Here is a 24,959-nt window from a genome sequence, read left to right as displayed (position 1 = left end):
TCGGAAATAGCTTTCCACATTCCAGAGCTCGTGCGCGCTCTATCAGCAGAGTTCGTACAGCGAAAGATGCACTCAGGAGAGCATATTTACAAGTTTATTCAGCGTTGGTCAGAACAAAGAAAAAAACATGACTGCCTGCTTCGACGTCTCAGGCACAGAGAGAAAACAAAAGCATAAACATCCTGTGAACAGGAAATACACAGGCTGTGACACAACAACCTGCTCCCTTTTTAAGGTGGAACGGAAATATCCTAACAGTCTCTACATCCTTGGTCTTGGATTCTGGCCTGCTTCCTCCTCGATCCTGCCTCCTGGTATAGGGGCCGACTCCTAGGGGCCGAGGCAATTTCAGTCCCCCAAAATGTTTTTATGATGGGGCCAGGCACCCTCAATATTCAGAGGACATCACACATCGCCGTGTCGGGCCCCCCATTTCTCTGGAGAAGCTGGCACCTCTGCCTCCTGGTTTCTCCTTGTTACCATAAAGCACCAATGCTGCAGCAAGCAAAGGCTCCAGCAGCTCAGTCAGCTGCTTGTGGCTGGAAAGCCAGACAGGATGTTTGTGACTGTTGCCATGGGAACAAAGGGGCAGTTCATTCTGTACTGAGCACCGGATGTTAGCTCAGTGTGTGTGTCATATGACCTGTACTGGAAGTACATGGGTGGAGTTTCTTCTTGCTGTTGTCGAGTGCAGACATGTTTCTCTGTACTGATATGAGAGACAGAAATAAAAGATGTAAATAGTTTTCTGTCTGCTTCTTTCCCCTCCTTGGGGGACACCAAAGGGGAGAGAGGGTGATCGGTGTGTTCCTCTCACACATCTGAGATGAATCGCCGGGACCTCGCCTGCTTATCAGCAGAGTGGAGACGCGGGGAGGTCGACAGGAATATCTGCCGGTGCCTACGCTGTGGCACATTCCTCTGACCCAGGCAGAATTCCAACAGTGGCAGCCTTCGGATGGTTGCTGTTTTCTTCGATCCATCGGACATCTGCATGAGAGGCTGGTGAATTGTCCTCCTCTGCTCCATGGAAGCCTGATTTGAGAGGCTGATTCTCTGCAGCCAGAAGCTGACCAGAAGAAGCTGACAGCCAAGCCGATGCTCAAGGTATGAGACTTTTAAGGGCTTAGAAGAGTGAATGCAGATTGATTCATTCTCTGCTTCACGGAGAGCGAGTGTGGGAAAGCAGCTCCAACTTAGAAGAGGCCTGCATACCAGGCATTTTTGTGGTTTCCTGTCCGAGGAAAGGAATGCGCTGTTGCTAAGCAACGTCCTTCAGAAGGCTGTGCCTCAGAGAGGAGAAATGGAAAGCTACTCGAGAGGGCTGGACAGTCAGACTATGCCTCAGAGAGGCGTAAACAAAGTTTTGTTATGACTAGGTCCTCACGAACTGCTGGAAGGGACTTTCCAACGCAGCCAGTGTCAGAGTTGCCAGGTGTCAAGAGTGTAAACAAGCCAGCTATTGGATTTTAGAGGCTTGTGTTTTAGAGTCAAGGCAAGGACTCAAAATGGATGCCAAGAAGGGGGGAGGCTTGCCTTCTCCACCCCTCCTGACCAATGACAATTATTCATCTTGGTCTGTAAAGATGAAGGCCCTGCTGCAGAATCAGAGACTGTTTGGGGTGATTGAGAATCCCATCCCAGCAGCACCAACGCGTGCTTGGGAGTCACAGAATGTGAAGGCTAGGACTGCTATAATTCTGTGTGTCTCAGATGCGCAGCTTGTGCATATACAGCATTTGGAATTTGCGCAAGAGGTTTGGAACGCGCTGCGTACAACGCATCAGAGAGATGCTGGTTCTTCAGCGTTGCTGTATTTTGAGAAGTTGACCAATCTGAGATTAGCGCCTGATGGAGATGTTCAAGCGCACCTGACAGAGATGAAGTACCTGCGTCAACAGATGGTGGAACGCAATTTCCGTCTACAGGAGGAAGTGTTTTGCTTCATGATGATAAACAGCCTGAACCGGACCTACAAGGTTGTTGCCAGTCAGCTTGGTTCGCTACCTGCTCAGCAGCTAACCGCGGAAAGAGTGTGTGCTGTGGTCCTGAACGAACACGACAGACTTGCTGCACTGGAAGTGAAAGACAGAGGGAGGCAAGAACAGAGTTCAAATCTTCCCACTGCTGATGCTACTGGAGAGCATGCCATAGCATTGAGTGCCGTCCGATGCCATAATTGTGGACAGACTGGGCATCTACAGCGAAACTGTAAGAAGCCGCGACAGTCAAAAGGAGCCAAGAACAGCTCTACGAAGCCTGAGGCGTCAAGCAAAAGCCGTACCATGTGCCAGGTGAAACCTGCAAAGGTGATGATGGCGAAAGGAACCACGCCAGATGTTGGGAACGCATTCATAATCGATACCGGCGCCACGAAGCATCTCTGCCCACACAGAGGACTGTTTTCGACGTTGAGGAAGCAAAGCTTCACTGTGAAACAAGCCAACGGTCAAGAACTGGAAGCGACCGGAATTGGAACTGTGTATCTTGAGAGTCTGAACTTGACTATAAGCGATGTTTACCTGGTTCCAGAACTGAAATTTAGTCTGCTGAGTGCTTCGCAGATTGCAAAGAAGGGACTAAAACTGTACTATGATGCTAAAAGATGCAAGATCTACAAAGATGGAGAACTGTTTCTTACTGCCAAAGAGAAAGATGGACTGTATTTGTTGACTTTTGATCAAAGTGATTACATGAAATGTAATACTTCTGATTCTAACGAAATTTCTCTTGCAGGTGTGACCAGTGTGAGCACCAGGAAGGTGTCCAAGAAGGTCCACAGAGCTTTTCAGCGGGTGTATGCTGATGTGATTGGTCCTCTAGAACCATCTAGGGGCGGTGCAAAATATTACCTTGTGTGTGTTGATTGTTACACTAATTATTCTTGGGTTTATATGATGAAGAAACCGCAGGAAACTTTAGAAAAGTTTCAAGAGTTTTGTGACAAGGTTAAAAGTATGCATGATGCTAACATTGATTGTCTTTTCACAGATGACAAGCCAGTTTTTCTTTTACAGGATTTCCAGAGGTTCCTGGATGGAAAAGGGATAAGACACAAACTTGCTAGTTCCGAAGAAGCATGGAAGAAATGTGTCTGTGTTAGGGTGAACAAAGAATTGCAAAAAGGGATGCATGCGCAATTGCTGAGTTCACATTTGCCACATGATTATTGGGCCGAATCGCTAGCGTCCTATCTTCATGTGTGGTTGAGAAAAGTCTCAACAGAGTTGGGATGTTCTCCTTTTGAGAAGCTGTTTAATAGAAAACCTTCTGTTGCCTATTTCAAGGTTTTCGGGTCTCATGTGAGAACAGAAGCTCCAAGTGGTGTAAAGAATGCCAGAGGCATCTTTGTAGGTTATGAAAAAGGTCTCTACAGAGTAATTTTGTCTGAATCTGGTCAGGTGATTCTCACAAAGTTTCTAGAGAGTGCTCCTGAACGGGAGAGAGTGATTGTTCACACTTTTTCCACAGATGATTCTGATGATGATGATGATGAGTTTGATCTTATTGAGTTCAGTGGTACTGATGATGATGACACTGATAGCTCAGACAGCTCAGTTGTCACAGTCATTGAGAGGAAATCTCAAATAATGACTAGACCCTCAGAAAAGGAGGATAAACCACTGATTAAGCTTAGTACTGGTTCTCCAGAGAGTTCAGAGGCTGAACCAGAAAGCAGAGAAGAGCAGCAGATCTTACGAAGGTCTGAGAGAGCAACGAAGGGTGTACCACCCAAGAAGTATTCAAAGGAGTTTGCTAACCTTGCATATGTTGCTGTTGTAAACGATCAAGGACAGATTGAAGCTGTGTCTGAGTCAGAGACAAAGGCACAACAGAGAGTTGTTAACCAAGGAAATGCGAAGTCACACAACCAGAGAGGTACATTGGTTAAACCAGTGGCGGGTAGTTCCAAGGGTGGAACTGAAACAACAGGGGAATGTTATAAGTATAACAACTGTTTGTTTTCTTCTCTGGATGACGCTTTGCTCGCAGCACGCATTGATACTTTAGGGGGAGTATGTTACCATAAAGCACCAATGCTGCAGCAAGCAAAGGCTCCAGCAGCTCAGTCAGCTGCTTGTGGCTGGAAAGCCAGACAGGATGTTTGTGACTGTTGCCATGGGAACAAAGGGGCAGTTCATTCTGTACTGAGCACTGGATGTTAGCTCAGTGTGTGTGTCATATGACCCGTACTGGAAGTACATGGGTGGAGTTTCTTCTTGCTGTTGTCGAGTGCAGACATGTTTCTCTGTACTGATATGAGAGACAGAAATAAAAGATGTAAATAGTTTTCTGTCTGCTTCTTTCCCCTCCTTGGGGGACACCAAAGGGGAGAGAGGGTGATCGGTGTGTTCCTCTCACACATCTGAGATGAATCGCCGGGACCTCGCCTGCTTATCAGCAGAGTGGAGACGCGGGGAGGTCGACAGGAATATCTGCCGGTGCCTACGCTGTGGCACATTCCTCTGACCCAGGCAGAATTCCAACACTCCTTTGGTCTTGACCTACTCTTTTGTCGTAATTACTGGCATCTATGCACAGCTCCAAGGCTCACTTCAGATTGTTAGCCCAGGCAAAAGCCTTCTTTTCAATAACTGTTCTACCTTTTTAAAGGTCCCTGGTCTTCTCAGAGGCCCAGGGTTTCTCTTAACTTCAGGAACCACTTGGTGGTCTCTGAGAGCTTGGGCACTCCTTTCATCACAGGACCTTGACCCGGAAACTACAATTAATCTAGAATGCAGCAGTTAGACTGGTGACTGGGAACGGCCACAAGACCACATAACACCGGTCTTGAAAGACCTACATTGGCTCCCAGTACGTTTCTGAGCACAATTCAAAGTGTTGCTGCTGACCTTTAAAGCCCTAAATGGCCTCGGTCCAGTATATCTGAAGGAGCATCTCCACCCCCATCGTTCTACTGAGGTCCAGCGCTGAGGGCCTTCTTGCGGTTCCCTCACTGCGAGAAGCCAAGTTACAGGGAACCAGGCAGAGGGCCTTCTTGGGGGTGGCGCCCACCCTGTGGAATGCCCTCCCATCAGATGTCAAAGAGAAGAACAACTACCAGACTTTTAGAAGACATCTGAAGGAAGTCCTCTTTAGGGAAGCTTTTAATGTTTAATAGACCACTGTATTTTAATACTTTGTTGAAAGCCGCCCAGAGTGGCTGAGGAAGCCCAGCCAGATGGGCGGGGTATAAATAATAAATTGTTGTTGTTGTTGTTGTTGTTGTTGTTGTTTCTGCAGTGTAGTGGTCCCTACTGTACTTGTTTGTCTTTTCTGCCCTCACCACTGGAAAAAAACAGCCCCAGAAAATTCACTTATGCCTTCTTTTTGTCTCCTCTGACATTGTAGTAGTGGATAATATGCCGCCCAACTGTGTTGCCCCATCTACTCTGGGCAGCTTCTAGCAAATTATAAAGAATGCAATGAAACAGCAAACATTAAAAGCATCCCTTTACAGGGCTGCCTTCAGATGTAAGACAGATTTCCTTGTCTTCTTTTTTATCTCCTCTCTTTTCCATTTCCCTCTCTTTCTCCTCTTCACTGTGCCTCCACATTGCCTCTTTTCCCAGCATCCTTTCCCCACTCCCTCCTCCCAGCACCTGCTTCCCACAGCTCCTCTTTCAAGATGCTCCCTCCACGTCACTGACCCATCACTCCCCTTCCGTTTCTCCCATCTCACCTTCTCACCATGTCCTGACAAATTGTTCACCAAGCAGGTGATATATTTCTTGGGCTTTTCCATCCAAAATCCAAGTTTTCAGAGATCTTAATGTGTAGTGTTCTTGGAACCTTGATAAATGTCAACTGCTGACTCCTTGTAAAACATATCATGCTGTTGTTCTTGGGAGTTATTTTCTTCCAGTAACTTATGTTTTTTTGAAAGCAGATGGATCCACCATGCTTTCAGCTTAATCTACTTAAACCTGCCTGTATGCTAATGCCCATGTAAACAAATACCTCGGTGGCCATTAAGATGAAAGCAGATAATAATACTGGGAAGAGATTGTTTGTGACCCTTGGGACAGCAAACATAATGTTGAGTTTGGCATCATTAATCTTGTGGTCAGAAAAGCACTGCATCAGCATGTTTAATGAGGGAGTAAAATGCCAGCCATAAAAGTTTTCTTCTCAGAGAGAAAGACAAACATAAATCTCTGCAAGTTCCTGCTCTGCAAGATTTTAGTTTGAAACTTGCAGATTCTAAGGCATAGCTCGGCCACATAGCGTAACCACAAGCTTCAAATTTTGTCCAAAGCATAAGGTTCTACAGACTTCAGGTGTTCCTCCACATAGGAGCACCATCTCAAGAACATGAGAAGAGCTGGCTGGATCTGGCCAATGGCTCATCTGGTCCATCACATTCTCATAGGATGGATGACCATACTTTACAGAGTGCAGTTCTCTATTTCAAGAGTTGTCTGGTCTAAGAACCCTAAGAAGAGACCAGGAGTGGCAGGTGCCAGTGGTGAAAATAACACAAATGTGATCCAAATTGCCCTAAAAAGTCACAGGAAAAAACTACATTTCCCCAGTAATTTCAGCTTTGTTTTTTGAATGTAGGTGATAGATGTGATAGCTAGGGGGACATTGTCTGTACTCACCACCAGAAACAAGTAACAGCTGTGGCTTCCTTGTGCAGAAAGCAATACCATCTGCAGAGGTTGTGAGGTATCGCATACCTCACAGTGATAGCTTGCTGAGGGACAAGCAATAGTCTTTGGAAATGTATCAGGCCTCTCAGAGACTGATCAATTGTTTCCTGTCAGACTCCATCTGTCATTAGGAAGCAATCATTTCATTCCAGCTGCGTAATCCCAAGGCTATGAATGGTCTAACCTGGATGATTTATCTGAGGTGAGAGAATTCAGTTCATCAGGGAAGTGTCTCAGCTAACATAATATTTGATGCTAACACTTAAGATAAAAATGTGGGGAAATCTCCCTTTTGAGTTCTAGGTGATATATGAGGTGGATGCACTAGACTCTGGGCTCTGACATAGGGCTGACTGGTGGCTTGAGCCTAGATTTGCTAAATTCATTCTCTTCATATCTACTTCTGGAACATAGCGCCTTATGCCAGTTCAAACCATTGCTCATCTCTAGCCTGCTGTAACCTACCTACAATTCTGAGCATGAATATCCCTGCAGGTTCTCACAGATGTCTTTGCCACCTTCTTCTTTGGCGATCACTCGTAGTTGCGTAAGATTGTCTTCCATGAACACAGTTTTAACAATGAGTCCGTAAGTGAATGTGGAGGCCAATTCTGGATCCACACGTCCTTCCACAGTGGGGACATAGGTTTCTGGGCAGGAGTTGATCATGGTGAGCATTTGCCAAGCGTGCCTTCCTCTTAACATGTTTCTCCCTTTCGTCCTGAGTTCAAGCATCTTCAAAGCCCATGACACCTTTGATAAAGGCTGTTCTCCAACTGGAGTGCTTGCAGGCCAGTGTTTCCCAGTTGTCTGTGTTTATACTACATTTTTAAAGATTTGCCTTGAGAGAGTCTTTGAAACTGTTTTGTTGACCACCAGCATTACGCTTACCATTTTTAAGTTAGGAATAGAGTAGTTGCTTTGGAAGATGACAATCAGGCATCCGCACAACATGACCAGTCCAACAAAGTTGATGTTGAAGAATCATTGCTTTGACACTGATCATCTTTGCTTCTTCCAGTACACTGCCATTAGTTCTCATGTCTTCCCAAGTGATGTGTAAAAATTTTCAGAGGCACCACTGATGGAACCTTTCGGTTTTTGAACATGCCTCGGAAATCAAACATGCCACACAGTTTCCTCTGAGTGCAGGATCGTGAGGCCTGGCTGTTGGCTGTTGAGTTTTCGGTTTTCGAACGTTTCAGAACTTGAATAGTCTTCCAGAACGGATTACGTTCGAAAACCGAGGTACCACTGCATTTGGGGAAATCTATGGGTGTTTAAAGTAGCATGAAACAGCCTTAAATGTATAGTAGAGAAGTAACTTAAGATTCCATGGGACTTGATCTTGGGGTTTTTTTTGCCACAACAAGACTAGCATAGCTACCCCTTTGAAAAGTATCAGTTGTATTTCCTCTTCCAAGAAGATGGGCACATTCAGGCCCAAATCCAGTTAAGCCAAAGTACTTGGCTTTAGACTAATGGAACTAATCTGACTTAAATCCTAGGACTTTAGCTTAGGACCCTGAGTTGTGGATTGGGTTGTTAATTACTCCTGATGGTAATCCTGAGTCTTCTATAACCTGGAGTAGTTTTGTCAACTGGTGGAGATAGAAAATGACTCCTCCATGACATTTGCAATGCCATCTGTTCACTGCTGCCTATTTCTCGTTCCCACAAGATTAGGAATTGGCTGAGCACGGATTCATGGAATGGGAAGGGTGTATTGCTGGAACAGCAGTTTCTCACCCGCTTCACCTTCTTCAGGCAAGAGAGGAAGCATTAGATATGAGTCGCAGGTGACTCAGAGGAGAATATGCAGATGATTGCACAAGAGTAAAACCCCTCTGTGCCTGGCTTAAAGACAAGAGCCAACTGTTGACAATCCCCAACAAATTTAAAGAGGGATTACAGAATTACCGCTCCCCCTCCAAATTCTTTGAAACCTCTTTTAATCCAGGCTATTTGAGTCCTTTCCACTGGTGCTGCTCTGACCATCTTCTTCCTTGGAGGTTTTTAAGCAGAGGTTGGATGGCCATTTGTCATGTATGATCTAGTGCAGGGGTTGGCAACCTAAGGCCCGTGGGCCATAAGTGGCCCATGGGGGTCATTTAACCAGCCCATGGACCCCAGCCACCCGCTTAGGGGCCCCCGCCACCCAATCGGTTGGCTCCCGTGCGCCGCACTAAACCGGTGCGGAGCAGAGCGAGGACTGCTTTCCGCGACTCTGGCCGGCTTCCCATTGGCTGCAGGAGCTTCCTGCAGCCAATGGGAAGCTGTGCACGCCTCTTCTGCACCGGAAGGAGCGCCGGAAATAGCGTTTGCGCATGCATGCGTGCGCGCACACGTACACACATTCTGGCCGACCGCAGCATCTGCGGGACCCTGAACCGGCCCAAGCCAGAAAAACTTTGCCGATCCCTGATCTAGTGAAGATTCCTGCATTACAGGGAGCTGGATTTGATGACCCTCGAGGTCTCTTCTAATTCTACAATTCTATCATTCTATCATTCTTCATCAGAACGTGAGAAGATGTTAGGATATTTCCGTTCCACCTTAAAAGGGAGCAGGCTTTGTGAGTCACAGAGTCTGTGCATGTCCTGTTCACAGGATGTTTATGTTTGCTGTTGCTTTCGTTTTTCTCTCTCAGTTGGAGAAGACTGACGCAGACAGTCATGTTTTTCTTTGTTCTGATCAACGCTGAATAAAGTCTGTAAATATGCTCTCCTGCTGTGCATCTTCTGCTGTGTGCATAATCTGCTGATAAAGAGTGTGCACGAGCCCTGGAATGTGGCAAGGTATTTCCAGGAAACTCATGTCGCTAGAAGCTGCGTGACTACAGGGATCGATGGATCGTCCGGCAGCCGGCTTGGGGCCATGATAGACTATATCTCCCTGGCAGTATCCCAACAGAAGAGCCCTGGTGGATCAAGCCAAAGACCCATCTGGTCCAATGTTCTGGTCTCACAGTAGCCAACCAGATGCCACAATGGGAAACCCGAAGGCATGTCCTTAGTACAGCAGCACTTTCCCCTGTTGGGATTCCCAGCAATTGAGAGGCTTATTGCCTCCAACAGTGGAAGCAGAACGTAGGGGTTTGGGCTAGTAGCTATGGATAGCCTGATTTTCCATAAGTTTACCTAATCTTCTTTTAAAGCCCTCCAATTTGGTGGCCTCCACTGCCTCTTGAAGGATCTAATTCCATAGTTCAGCTATGAGCTGAGTAAAAAATAAAATAAATGCTTTCCTTTTTCTGTCTTGCATCTTTCAAAATTCAGCTTCATTGGATGTCCACAAGTTCTAGTGTCAGGAGAGAGAAAGAGAAACTCGTATTGCCTTCTTGTTTGTCCCTTTGTTCCAAATCTATGGAAGTACCAGATCACAAGTTACATCCTCCATGTAATTCCACTGACAATAATGCGAACTGAGAACAACGCAGGCTGCATCACACACAGGAAAATTTGTTTGCTTATCAGTCCAGGTGTCTTTGCGGGTACCAGGAGAGTGCATGGGATTCATTTCACTTACAAATAAGCACACATTTACAACTATGTTCTGGGGGGTGGTCCTACAAGGGTTTGCAATGTGACTCTGCCTGTGGAGTGATTTCAGTTGCGCATCATTCAACAGTAACTGTTATTTATTTAGATTTATTTTATTTATTACATTTCTATACTGCTCTTCGTCTGAGGATCACGGGGCGGTTAACAATATAAAAACACAGAAATACATAATGTAGTAATCAATACCCCGCCCCCACCCTAATTTAGAAGGCCTTATATTATTTAACTAGCCAAAGTCCGAGGAGAAGATAAATGTTTTTTTGCTTTGCACTTAAAGATACAGTGGTACCTCGGGTTACAAACGCTTTGGGTTTCAAACTCCGCTAACCCGGAAGTAGTACCTCGGGTTATGAACTTTGCCCCAGAATGAGAATGGAAATCATAGAATCATAGAGTTGGAAGAGACCACAAGGGCCATTGAGTCCAACCCCCTGCCAAGCAGGAAACACCATCAGAGCACTCCTGACATATGGTTGTCAAGCCTCTGCTTAAAGACCTCCAAAGTAGGAGACTCCACCACACTCCTTGGCAGCAAATTCCACTGTCGAACAGCTCTTACTGTCAGGAAGTTCTTCCTAATGTTTAGGTGGAATCTTCTTTCTTGTAGTTTGGATCCATTGCTCCGTGTCCGCTTCTCTGGAGCAGCAGAAAACAACCTTTCTCCCTCCTCTATGTGACATCCTTTTATATATTTGAACATGGCTATCATATCAGCCCTTAACCTCCTCTTCTCCAGGCTAAACATGCCCAGCTCCCTTAGCCGTTCCTCATAAGGCATCGTTTCCAGGCCTTTGACCATTTTGGTTGCCCGCAGCAGGAAGCTCCATTAGCGAAAGCGTCCCTCAGGTTAAGAACGGTTTCGGGTTAAGAATGGACCTCTGGAACAAATTAAGTTCGTAACCCAAGGTACCACTGTACAACGATGGCACCAGGCAGGCCTCCCTGGGGAGAGCAGCTCACAAGTGGGGAGGCACCACAGAAGAGGTCTGTTCTTCTGTTGCCACCCTCCGGACATCTTACAGAGGGGTGCTCAAAGAAAGGCATCAGATGATGATTTCAGGGTCCGGATCAGTTCATCTGGGGAGAGGCAGTCCCCCCTTAACTAAGGGAATGGTTTGGCTTATGTTCAGGCATGCAGTGGAAGGAGACAAAATCTAGCACTGTGTTCACAACAGGATGGATCCAGAAGAAATTTGGCTCATCTCCAGTTTTTAAAATCAAAACCCCTCAAACGCTATTCCATTACTGCAGGGTTCTAGGGCGTAAACAGCAACGTATGTTTGTGTCGTGTGTGTGTGTGTGTGTGTGTGTGTGTGTGTGTGTGTGTGATCAGAACTTGCTTTGTTTTTCTTCCAAACACGACGTGGCTAGCATATCATGCTCAACCCTCTTTTCCGGGTGTTTTTCGCAAATAAATTCTCTCAGGAAGTGCTATTTGTTTTGACAAACGTTTTTGAAATCTGTCATGTGGAATAATGAGCTTTCAAATGATGCACTCAGTGATCTAATTCGCACAGTATTGTTTCTGCTCTTTAAGCCGGGTAGCAGACATCTTGATAAGAAAACCCGGTGAAGGCAGCAAACTCGAACGCAGCCGCCCACCCACGGTGCCACTCATACCACCCGTTCTACGGATATGTGCCTGGCTGTGATGGCACAGGGGAGTGACTTGAGCTGCTGCATGTGTGACACGCAAGGCAATTCCGCCCATGATGCTTCTGGTCAACGCTCTCCATCCAGCACACATGGAAAGCTCGCCCCTTCTCTCTGAATGACACTGGGACAGTTTGTGGGGAGAGCTCTTTTTGAGGGCATAAACTTTCTGGGAAGGTAGAGACATTCTTACAGTATATTATCGCGTTCCCACCTGAAATATACTCGGAGTCGAGAGTGGATTTCATGCCTTTATTCAGCTCATAGCATGAGGAGGAATGGAAGTTCCCCCACAATATCTGCTTATATACATTATTTACACAATGGGCTGCACATGATTGGCTAATTCCAGAATTCTGCTGTAGGCCAATCAGGTTGTGGATTCACTTCCATCTGGAGCTGGATTGGGTGGCTCCTGCAGACCAATCATATGCTGCATTGTTCTAGGACCAATCAGACTGCTGCATTTTGGATCCTATTCAACTCAGTACATAACACCACCACAATAAGGAGCTCAAGTTGGCATACATGGCTGTCCCCACATCTCCCTATGGAACTCCCTGCCTCTTGAAATTAGGCAGGAACTTTCGCTATAACCTTTTAGATGCCTGCTGAAAACCTGTCTGTTTCAGAGCACCTCCCTAGACTAGGGATATTGGGGAATTCCAGCAAAAACAAAAAATGGGATCAACAATTGCCGCTGCTCACCTGTTTGTCCCGTGTCCGGAATGGAAGCCCATCCAGTCAGCATTCACTACTGTTGTTGCTCTCATGCTGCAAAAAAGATGCACACACACACACACAATTTGCATTGTGCTTCCTTTGCACTGGAACGAACAGGGTGGACTAACATGACGATAACACAGCACGCCTAATTTACGTCAGCTTGGCTGTGTTTCTCAGAAAGCAAGGGAAATGGTGGGCGGGTTTTTTAATAGCCAAGGCCAAAAAGCAACCTGCAAGCTTAGTGAGACCTCGGCCTGACTTGGGGTGCCTTGTTAATGGTGTGAGCCAACTTAGAACTGTAGAATTGGAAGGGACGCAAGGGTCATCTAGTCCAACCCCTTGAAATGCAGGAATCACAGCTAAAAAAAATCACCATCCAATCTCTGCTTAAAAACCTCCAATGAAGGTGTCAGGATGCTGTCGGCAGCTCCCGGCTGGTTGCCCAGGGAAGTATAAAGACAAGGAAAAGTTTCTTACAGTCCTTTTTTTATTTCAAACTTTACAGACAGAGGCTGTAATGGTGTTGTCCTGAATGAATCTCCACCCCCCCCCTTCTCTCCCATTCATCGTCGTCGTCTCCTCCTCTACGGATGCTGCTATGTGCCCTCTGTCTTTGAGCTCTTTGCTCTCCTACTTTTAAGGCTCGCCAGGTTCTGGGAGATGGAGGGTCTGGAATGTTTTCTAGTGACAACGTGCCAGCCAGCTGCTGCTCTGGGTCTGCCTGCTCCTCCTCTCCCATTATTTCCCAGCTTTCCCCCTCATCTGCCTCTGAGCTGTAACCTCCTGCAAACCCCTGTTGTAAATCTATACTGTCTTCCTCTTCCTCCTCCCTGGTAGGGTCAGGATGGGGAGACAGACTCCACCATTTTTCCTCCTCTGCCCAGCCTCTGACCGAAGGAGAGTCCTTCCCCGAATCACCCTGATTCACCTTGTAATTTGGGGTACACACACACAGCTGATGTATGCCGCCCAGGACTTACAAAGCTAGCCCAGTATCGCCCACACAGGCTGGCAGCAGCTGGGCACTCAATCTCAAGTCTTTCCCCAGGACTGCTGCCTAACAGTGACTCTGGCACCATCCCCTATGCTTTATCACTGCTCCAGGCCCCTTGTCTGAATATGTGAAGATCTGTTTTGCTCATTAATCAAATCGCCTGTGCAATATGTGACCCACCAAGCTGCTTGCAAACTCCTAGCACTGCGAGGTGGCCCACACAAACAGGCAGCGTCATTCAGCAATTGGTAAGCTGCAGTTCATGACCGATGAGGTGCGTTTGGCTGGAGTGAGACACAGATTTTGCAGCCCTTCCCACTCCTGTTCCCGGTGGTGACAGTGGTGAGGGAACACTCAGCTACTTCTCGTGCTTATCCTATTTGCAAGATGGTTCGAGTGTGACTCATTCGAACGATGTGCACAGGGTTCCTCTGGCAGTCTGAACAAGCTCCAGTCCCTCCTGTGTACACCATGTTCTCTCCCAGATAACATCATTTTAACTTCATTCAAAAGCACATTTTCTGTCGCAAATGTCAAAAGGCAGCCTCATCATAAACTGATAGCACTGTGTTGAGGGTTCACAAGTTAACAGTTTGGGCATGAAAGGGCAGCTTTCCAAGGCCCCACAGTTTCCTTGAAAGGCTCTCTCACTTTCTCACAGCTGTTAGCAACCTGTTTATCACCTTCAAAAAAAACCCTGCACTTAAAATAAAATAAAATACCAGTGTCCTTGGGAGTTGGGTCAGCCAGTCAGGGAAGCTGTCATGCCGTGTAACCAATTAGATTTAGTTGTATGTTTACCTCATGATTTGGCTGTGATGATTGCAGTGCAGGGGGGCTGGTCTTAGATGGCCCTTCCAGTTCTACAGTTCTATTATTCTATGAAGCCAAATCAGAATGAGGGTAGGAACTAATGTCCTCACTCTAAAAAGGCTTTGTGATAAAGTAATCACATCACAAAGTCAGTCTCGTGCTCTCTGAGAAGCTGAACATGTTCTTCTCTGTTCATATCTTTCCCTCCACCATCACCCCAAACCATTACTGAAAGGGAGGCTCTTTTTCCGAGTTGTGAAAGCTTTTATGAAAAGCACGTCATGTTTCCACTCAATCATATTCTTTATACTTAAAAAACAAACCTAACCTGTATTCATTTTGCTAGTTCTCAGGTCATGTTTTGACCACTTAAGAATGCTGCCACAAGACACATGAATCGATTCATCTTTTTAATTGATTGATTGATTGATTGATTGATCCTTCCTTCATCACACAGTGGGGTTTTATTTATTTTACTGAATGTCTGCTGGCGTTGTCACCTGAGAAGGGATGTTCATTGCCATTGGTGCTGGACATGGGATGCAGAGGTGGCCTCTTGAGCAATTTGCACCCATTGATACTGGGTCCATGCAAGTGATGCTGCTGGCTGATTACTGAGAAATATTGCCTTGAGTCAAGAAACGTGTTTTTGGAGGATTTTCCTAGAGCCTTTCAACTTGTGCATTGTCTCCTACTATGACCCTTGTACAAGTGGTAACCTGATGTTTTTGTAAGATAGATTGGATGCTAACTTATACTGACTCAGACCATGGTCCATCTAACTCAGTACTGTCTGCACTGACTGGCAGTGGCTGTCCAGGATTTCAGACTGGGTCTCTCACTGGAGATCCCAGGGTATGAACCAGGGGCCGTTTTTATGCAAGGTAGATGTTCTACCATTGAGCTATGACTCTTACACTTTCTGTTAGGATATAGAGAGTTGGAATCTAGATAGCAATTGTGTGTGTGTGTGTGTGTGTGTGTGTGTGTGTGTGTGTGTGTTTGGATCAGGTTGTAGTCTTGTTGGGCTGTGTATGTGATAAAGGGGAACCATACCAGGGTGGAGGCATCTTCTATTTGTCCCCATGTCAGTTTCAGTTTGTTGGTTAGTTTTTTTTATAAGGCCATTTCCCATACTATTTGATACCATTGGTCCATGCTTACTCCTGGCAGATCTCTCCAGTGTTTGGCTATGATGTTTCTAGTTCCTGAGAGTAGGTGGGTTATGAGCTCTTTGTTATGTGAGTGGGCATTATTATCTTGGAAGATGTTTAGTAGAGCCAGTTCTGGGGTGACTTCTAATACTTGCCTAGTTAATTTGCATATTTCTTGTATGATTGATGTCCAGAAGAGTTGGATTTTAGAACATTCTCACCACATGTGGAGGTATATGCCTGTGGAGGTGCTTCCTCTCTAGCATTTGGGTGAGGTTCCTGGGTGTATTGGCGTTAGTTTCTGTGGTGTTAGATACCACCTGTAAGTTAGCTTCAGAGTGAGTTCTTTTCTTTTCGCTGATATGGATTTAAAGGGAGGTTTAGACCACATTCTGGTCCGTTGGGTGGGGTTAATCTCATAACCTATGTCATCCTCCCATCGTTTTTGGATTCCATCGAGGGGGTTTCTATATAGCAATTTTGTTGACTATAGCAAGTTAGGTAAGTGAATTTTTAAATCTCTAGGATGAATTAGGGGCAGGAAAAGTTCTTCCAACCTTGCCAAATTTCAGCCCAGAGCAAAGGAACCTGCACTCCTTCAGATGTTGCTGGACTCTTAACTTCCATCAGCCCAGCCAGCATGCCCAATGGTCAGGGAGGATGGGAGCTTTGGTCCAATATTATCTGGAGAGACACCAACACCCCCAATCCTGCATTAGCAGAAACCCACATCTGAAACTCATCCCTGGGCTGGTGTGGTATCCCCTTATCTCACACACTCCCTGAAGACTGCTTATTTTGGACTTGAGAGGGAAATGTGTAAAAGTAGCCCTTGTTTACTTTCAGAGTTAACAAAGCCTCACACAGCTTATTCCCACCCCACAGATCTGGCTCTCTGGGGCAGCTTGTTGTGTGAGATGGCTTGGCCCGGTTGCTTTCCTTCCCAGTGACCCATCCTAAACCCCAAAGCTGTACATTTCAATCTCTGCTTCCTCAAAAACAAAGCAAACCTCCCAGCGAATGTGTTTGCAGCCAGTGGGAGGCTGGGATTGTTGCTTTTTCTCCCAGGCCTCCCTTTGATTTACCGATCCAAGGACGCAGCAGACATGAAGGTCCAGTCGGCTTGGTGTGACTTTATATACATAAGAATGAGAAAGGAAAACAGCTCACTGCCACCCACTCTAAAGTTGCATCTTCAACACAGACAGGAAGCCGCAGCAGAAGTTGGAAAGGCGTTTCAACGGTGAGTTTTCTTGGAACCTGGGGCACCTGGAAGCAATCATAAACATGATATGAAATGTTAACCTTTCCTCCCTTGTTCTCCTCTTGATCTTACACTACTCTGTTTTAAACATTAGCACCGTTGGTGAGGATTAGTCCCAAACAAAGCAGGGCATTCATTCTCCCTCCTTGTTCCGTTTAGAAGCTAGGCGACAAGGCTTGGCAGTCGGAGTCAAGAAAGACATCTCTTCAGGTTGGCTTTTTGTTGAGCGATTCATTCCGCTGAAGAGTATTGTTCTTTCAGCTTCTTCTTCAACGCAGCCAAAGGCAGCGGTTGGACGAGGTGGAATTATTCCAGCAAATCAAATTCTGAATCTGTCTCTCCCATTGATTCCGCAGGAGATATCGGAAGCAATGGATCTGCAACGGAGGCTTTGTTTTTCTGTTTCAGGCAAATCTCGTATTTAATTTGCCCTCTGCCTTTTCGGTAATGCAAGCTCCCGGAGCAAATTAGGTTCCCTATAATGAGACACGAGTAGACAGCTTCCTAGCGGAAGTCCATGTCCAGACAGCAAGGCCTAGAAATGAATAACAACACATGGTCCCCATTTCCAGCCTATGTTGACCAAAACAAATGATCAATCGAAATGCAGGAGCCATATAAATAAGGATATTATAAGATCACCACGTAAAATGAGAGAGGCTTAGAGACTTTAAAACAAAACAAAACAAAACAGAGATGCCGCCAGGGCTTGGGTTTAGATGCAAGTTTTGGGAAATGCAAAAAAGTCAACCTTAACATAGGTATAAGCTGCCTTATACCAGGTTATTTGGCTATTTGTCCATCTAGCACAATATACTTCAATGGACAGTGCTTCTGGGTCTTGGGCAGAACAACTTTTAAGAGCAAGTCTGTCAGTTAGCTTCGTCAGTTAGAGAAAGTTATGTTCATTTTATAGATGTGGGACATTGCGTTAGAGATTTTTTTTAATGAGGGACTACCCTAAACCCTAGAAATTAATAAATGGTAGGATTTTGATTATTTGGGGTGTGAAAATGACCTGGCCATTAAGAAACAATAGGGGGCCATTGGGGGTCATTAGACAGGCAAGAGAGCTGTCCCTCCCCCTTGCCCTGATGTGTGGACAGAGACTGGGTGTGAGGTGACAGGAAAAGAGAGCTATTGAGCAAGCGTTGCTGGAAAGAAGAAGAAGAAGAAGAAGAAGAAGAAGAAGAAGAAGAAGAAGAAGAAGAAGAAGAAGAAACAACAACAACAACAACAACAACAACAACAACAACAACAACAACAACAACAAAGACAGGGATCCTGGGATCCATCTTGGGCAGGTTGGCTGTAGGCTGGCTGGGAGAGATGCCTTGGACCGCAGGGCTACTCTGCTGTGGGGTACAAACCCCTCTTGAAATGACCATGCTGTAAGATCTGGACTCCCTCCCTGCAGGCTGAAGGTGTAAATAGGTGAACAAACCATATTTCTTAAAGCTACAACAATCTCCTCCATGTCTCAGTTCTCCAAAGGACCACAGACCTTGGAACCCCTTGGGCTCTTGCCACTGCTTGGCAAAGAGAGGGGGAGACACCCAACTTTTCAAACAATATATGTATGGGTGTTTGCTTGCTAATGTATTTTCTGTTCTAATTTACTTTCGTTGAATCTGCAACTTCATGTTGAAAACAACACATGTTGAAAACAACACTATGGAATATCTGAGGGTCCCATATCCTCCATTTCCCTCTTTTTTTATTCCTGCCCCTCCTCGTTCCCCCACCCGTGCATTTAGAGCCTTGGGGAACAGCCAGTGAAAACAGTGCAATTGCAGACTAATGCAAATATAGTACAGAGAGACAATTCATGATCTGAGTTGAAACAGGGAAGGGGAACATGTGTTCCCTTCCAGCTGTTGTGGGGCTCTAGCTCCCATCGCCCCAATAGTCAGGGATGATGGGGGTGGCCCCCATGGATGAATTACAAGGGACCATTTTGAGTGGAGCAGGCTTAATGCAACACTGCAGAGAGACAGCAGCCTTGTTTAGAAAGGAAGTGCAGTGGCCGTCCTGTGGCACTTTTGCATCTTTCATGATGTTCCTTCTGCAGAACGTTGGCCGCCCTGAAAATGACCTCCCGGTGTCCTTGGGAATGTATTTCTTCATGCAAGAGTTCTTCTCTTGCTTGAGATGTGTTCCCTTCCATTCTGTTTCCAGCTCAAAAGATGTCATTCCATGTTGGGATCTCCTCGGTTCATCTGCTAAAATGAGCCTGTAGATTGTCTGAATGAGACATAGACCCAAACTGGCTGGTGCTGGATTGCAGCTTCCTCCTCTTCATGCTCCAGCTTGTCTGGAGGATTCAGACAGAAAACAAGAACGCCGTCAACATTGTACGCTGAATAGCATAGCAACCCTTTGCTCTGCCACCACGGTTGGAGGCAATAAATGATTTCTGAATAGCAGTTGCCAGAAAACACAAGGGGAGAGGGTGTTCTCCTGCCCAGGGTCATGCTTGTGGGGTTGGCCACTGTGAGAACAGGATGCCCGATGCTTGCATTTTAGTTGGGGAGGATAGGTTTTATTTTGTTTTGAATTAAAACTGAGATTCTCCATAACCCTTCCCAACTAAAATGCAAGAGGCCGGCCATTAAGATTGGCGAAAAATCTTCTAGCAGGTAAAAGGAATCACATAAGGGAGGCAAAAACATCTCAGTGCTGTGAGCAATCATCTCTTTCTTGAATCTATTATTTCATCCCTTTGCATTACATTCAGGTGCCTGTTGTTGTTTAGTTGTTCAGTCATGTCCAACTCTTTGTGACCCCATAGACCAGAGCATGCCAAGCACTCCTGTCTTCCACTGCCTCCTGCAGTTTGGTCAAACTCATGCTGGTAGCTTTGAGAACACTGTCCAACCATCTCATCCTCTGTCATCCCCTTCTCCTTGTGCCCTCCATCTTTCCCAACATCAGGGTCTTTTCCAGGGAGTCTTCTCTTCTCATGAGGTGGCCAAAGGATTGGAGCCTCAGCTTCACAATCTGTCCTTTCAGTGAGCACTCAGGGCTGATTTCCTTAAGAATGGATAGGTTTGTTCTTCTTGCAGTCCATGGGACTCTCAAGAGTCTCCTCCAGCACCATAATTCAAAAGCATCAATTCTTCGGCGATCAGCCTTTTTTAATGGTCCAGCTCTCGCTTCCATAGATCACTACCGGGAAAACTATAGCTTTAACTATACGGGCCTTTGTTGGCAAGGTGATGTCTACCTGCGTAGAAACACAACCCATGTTGTTGTTGTTGTGGTGGTGGTGGTGGTTGTTATATCAAACAAAGCAACATTCAACAATCCATCAGAATCTAATAGTAAACAGTAAAATTTAGCATCAGCAATAGCCTGCTGAACGAGGCCAATGGCCGATCTAAATGAAGGTTACCAGACGTCCCCGTTTCCCGGGGACAATTCCCCGGATTTACAACTCAGTCCCCATACAAAATGCACTGAAGTTGAAAAGTGTCCCCAGATTCATTGAAAAATATCTGGTAACCTTAATCTAAATTCAGCATCCTGTTGTCACAGTGGCCAACCAGATACCTGTGGGAAAACCCACAAGCAGGATCCGACCACACGAGAGCCTTCTCCTCTCCTGTCGTTTCCAGCAAATGAAATTTAGAAGCAACACTGCCTCCAATTGTAGAGGCAGAGCCCAGCCATTATGGCTTGTAGCCATTGATAGTCTTGCTTTTAATTTCTATGTGTTTTTAACTTGCGAACCACTCTGATATCTTTTGATGGAGGGTGGTATTTAAAACTAATAATAATAATAATAATAATAATAATAATAATAATAATAATAATGCAGAATGCAGCTACCGGGACTCTTGGCATCGCATAAGCTGGAGCTGCCCTGCTGCCTCTTTAGAGATTACTCTGGAAAGATAATAATCATTTTCTCCTCGCAGCTTAGTAGCCCTGCGGCGATAACTGACTCTTCCCTTCAAGCAGCCAAAATTTTGCAAGTGCGTTTTGCTGCTGCCAGCGTGTTCCAGTGGGGACCTTGAAAGCCTATTCTCTGGGCAGATGGACTGCTTTCGCTGTGTATCGCTCGAGAGCCTGCGGGAGTCGGGATGCAAAAGAAGAAATTGGCTCTGGATGTTCCTTAGTGTTCTCCAGAAAGGGAGAGACAGATAAAGAAGCCTGGATTTCTCTGCCTGACCTAATTTCTCTCCCATGCAAGGGATGGCATATCTTGCCGCTTTGCTGCCTGGCTTCACCCCCTCCCTGGCTTTCCTGCTTCTTATTATGTACACCAACCTGGTGCCCTCTGGCTGTTTTGAATTATAGCTCCCATCAACCCCATCCCCTGGGCTGGGCCTGGTGGGGTTTGTGGTCCAAAGCAGCCGCAAGGCACCAGGTTAGGAAAGACTGATTTAGACCCTAACAGATAGCTCAGTCGGTTAGAACATGGTGCTGATAACACCAAGGTTGCAGGTTCGATCCCTGGGTGGGACAGCTGTGAGCGTGCACCCATATACAGCCCACGTCTTCAGAGCCAGCATGGGCTGGGTGTCGGGAGCACCTTCTCTGGCCTTCCAATCACAGGAACGCAGGAGGAGCAGAGCAGCATTCCCAAGGAATAGGTCCTGGTGCAGCGGACCCACATTTGCTATTGTGGGCACCTCAAAAGCAGCAGAGTAATGGAAGCAAAGCTGTGGAGGTTTTGTTGCATGCCTAATTGAAATATACTCGGAGTCGAGTGTGGATTTCATGCTCTTTATTCAGCTCATAGTAGTGAGGAATGCCAGTTCCCCCAAAATGTCTGCTTTATATACATTTTTTACACAATGGGCCCCACGTGAATGGCTAATTCCGGGATTCTCCGGTAGGCCAATCAGGTTGCCGATTCACTTCCAGCTGGAGCTGGATTGGGTGGCTCCTGCGGACCAATCAGACTTCTACATTCTGGATCCTATTGTTCTAGGACCAATCAGACTGCTGCATTCTGGATCCTATTGTTCTAGGACCAATCAGGCTGCTGCATTCTGGATCCTATTGTTCTAGGACCAATCAGGCTGCTGCATTTTGGATCCTATTGTTCTAGGACCAATCAGACTGCTGCATTCTGGATCCTATTGTTCTAGGACCAATCAGACTGCTGCATTTTGGATCCTATTCTTCTAGAACCAACCAGATTGTTGCATTCTGGATCCTATTGTTCTAGGACCAATCAGACTTCTACATTCTGGATCCTATTGTTCTAGGACCAATCAGATTGCTGCATTCTGGATCCTATTGTTCTAGGACCAATCAGACTGCTGCATTCTGAATCCTATTGTTCTAGGACCAATCAGACTGCTGCATTCTGAATCCTATTGTTCTAGAACCAACCAGATTGTTGCATTCTGGATCCTATTCTTCTAGGACCAATCAGACTGCTGCATTTTGGATCCTATTCAACTCAGTACATAACACTAATTTATTTCTACTGATTAAACAAATAAAAGAATATAACATGTATGAGAGAGAGCTCTCTCATGCTGCCGTCTTGTCTCTAGCTACAGTGGTGCCTCGCAAGACAAAAAGAATCCGTTCTGTGATTCTCTTCGTCTAGCGGCTTTTTCGTCTTGCGAAGCAAGCCCATTGACGGATTAGCGGATTAGCGCTATTAGCGCTATTAGCGGCTTTTAGTGGCTTATCGGCTTATCGGATCAGCTGATAAGCGGCTTAGCGGCTTAGAAAAAGGGGGGAAGGGAAAAAAACCCGCAGGAACTCGCAAGACATTTTCGTCTTGCGAAGCAAGCCCATAGGAGATTCGTTTTGCGAAGCACCTCCAAAATGGAAAACTCTTTCGTCTAGCGAGTTTTCCGTCTTGCGAGGCATTCGTCTTGCGGGGCACCACTGTATATCAAAGAAAAACCGGCACAGTGCTAGGGACGGAAGTCTGGAAGAGTAGTCCCCCCCCCTTTCTCACAGACAGGAAGCAAAACAAGCATGATCTAGTGATCTTTGCAATGGGAGGGATGAAAATACTGACAAGCTGCACATTCCTCATTGCAGGGGGTTGGACTAGGTGATCCTCAGGGTCCCTTCCAACTCTACAATTCTGCGATTCTATGATTCTGTCACACTGGTGGAGCCATGCTGAAATGCCCTTTCATTTCACCACCAGCATGTCAGCAATGTCAATTGGGAAGGCAGAAAGACAGGCAATGTGCAGTGAAATGGGGCCGGGCCTTGTTGGTGGTGGCACCACAAGAGCTTCTTACTGTGCCCCCTGTTTTCTTTTCCCATAATACTTCCAATAAGTAACCTTTTAAAATGAACCATGGAAAGAGAAGAAGGGAAGTCACTGATATCTTAAGGATGTACAATGAGTATTTTAAATTGTAAAGCAGAAAAATTTAATAAAAAATATATTAAAGAGAGAGAGAGAAAGGCATTCACAGGTGGATAAAGGTAAGGGCTGTAGCTCAAGGGCAGAGAATCTGCTTTACATGAAGTAGGTTTCAGGTTTGATCCATGGCATTGCCAGGTAGGGCTAAGAATACCCCCTGCCTGATACCCTGGAGAACATTGGACCTTCTGCATGCGGAGTAGATGAGCAATGGTCCTTCCTGATGCTCCATTGAGCCCTGCAAGCCAGTGCAGGTCAGACCAGCAGCTGCAAGCTCCATCTGCCTCCCTGGAACAAGTTATCCAGCTGTTGATCCACAAGGACACGGTTGCTCCTGAGACAGGACGTGCAGGTCCTCTCCTCCAGGCTAGTGGGGGTTCATTTCCTGGCTATTGTCATGTCCTCCTCCCTGCTGTCACAAGCAGCTATTAAGCAATCCAGTTACCTGGCAGGAAATAGCTTCTTAGGCTCACCTTGGACTCACCCTGGTGATAGACGCAAGCATCCCGCATATCCGTGACATCTCGGCGGAGGAGGGAGCAAATTGCTTTTCAAGCCAAAGCAATGGCAATTATTAAAAGCATCGACCTGAATGAGGGTCGATGTTTTCATCTGAAAACAAAATCATTCACAATCTGCTGTTTGCTGCCATCCTGGCAAGCCCCCGCGCTGTGATGACTCAATTTGTGTGTGTGTCACTTTCCCAGTCTACGTTCCACCCAGCCTTCCTCGTTCCTTGATGAATTGTGGCTTGTAGCTATCAGTCTGGAAATTCCAGGGAGAGGTAACATCCTACCAGCCAAAGTGAAAAAGATAGAAAAGATATGCATTGAACTTCCTCGAACTGTGCAATACCTTTATCTGCAGTGAGTCTCCTCTGCTTCAGTAGCTCACTTTAACCCCCCCCCACCAGGTGGGCCATTGGCCTGATCCTGCAGTCTCTTCATGTGTTTTTTGTCAGCATCGTCCTTGAGCCAGTGCCACCAACTGGACTCACACACTTCAGCCCCGACTGGGCCAGGCGAGCTGGGTAGCACTTCCAGAGACCACCTTCTGCACAGGAACAGGTCAAAGTGCTGTGGACTCACAGCTTAGAGTTGTGAGCACCGGATTTACTCCAACGAGAAGACAGTCGTCGTACAGCAGAGTACAGCAGAGTGTAGCAGAGCATAAATGACTCGGAGAGCAGCTCTGTAGAATATCTTCTTTATTCTATCTACAACTATAATACACAACTATGTACAGAGCTAAATGAGGTCTAAGCGAAAATGCTGAACCGCACTTAGTGTCTGCAACTGCTCTTAGCAGCAACCTTATCTAAACACACGATCTCTCTCTAACACTCAGTCTCTCTCTCCCTCTTTGATGTGAGGCTGGAATAAGTAGTAGAGAGCAGAAACCGCCCCCTCCTCCCTGGAGAATCAGCAGAGAACATCAGCAGATTCTTGGATATGGGAGGGGTGAAATCTCCTCATTTTTATGTTCTGGGTCCCTTCCACCTTTTTGTGCGATAAGAGATCAGAATCTAATCAACTCTTTTGTTGATTTCAGCATGTTACATAAGAAGACAGAGCAAGTGATGGAACCCCCATTGCCTTCCTTGCTCTCTATCCTATTTATTTTTATTTTTATTTATTGCATCTATATCCCACCTTTTTGTCCAAGGAGCTTGAGGTGGGGTGTGTGGTTCTCCCTCCCCTCATTTAATCCCCACAACGACAACCCTGTGAGGTAGGTTAGGCTGTGAGGTAGTGAGCGGCCCAAGGTCACTCAGTGAGCTTTGT

General features: G+C 46.1%; 2 long non-coding RNA genes across 2 annotated transcripts; one reads left to right on the top strand and one right to left on the bottom strand.

Moving 5' to 3' along the window:
- The first annotated feature begins 477 nt into the window (after positions 1-477).
- Positions 478-4,290, top strand: LOC308587531. The gene is made up of 2 exons (XR_014008427.1): positions 478-625; positions 4,167-4,290. It is a non-coding gene; the product is annotated as an uncharacterized lncRNA (long non-coding RNA).
- A 12,382-nt stretch (positions 4,291-16,672) lies between these two features.
- LOC308587569 lies at positions 16,673-23,892 on the bottom strand. The gene is made up of 2 exons (XR_014008457.1): positions 23,649-23,892; positions 16,673-16,828 (listed from the first exon to the last, which is right to left on the bottom strand). It is a non-coding gene; the product is annotated as an uncharacterized lncRNA (long non-coding RNA).
- Between the last annotated feature and the right edge of the window lie 1,067 nt (positions 23,893-24,959).

The sequence above is a fragment of the Podarcis bocagei genome, assembly GCF_964188305.1.
Source record: "Podarcis bocagei genome assembly, chromosome: 1".
NCBI lineage: Eukaryota > Metazoa > Chordata > Lepidosauria > Squamata > Lacertidae > Podarcis > Podarcis bocagei.
Note: the sequence above shows the minus strand (reverse complement) of the source record. Positions and strands in the feature narration are given on the sequence as shown.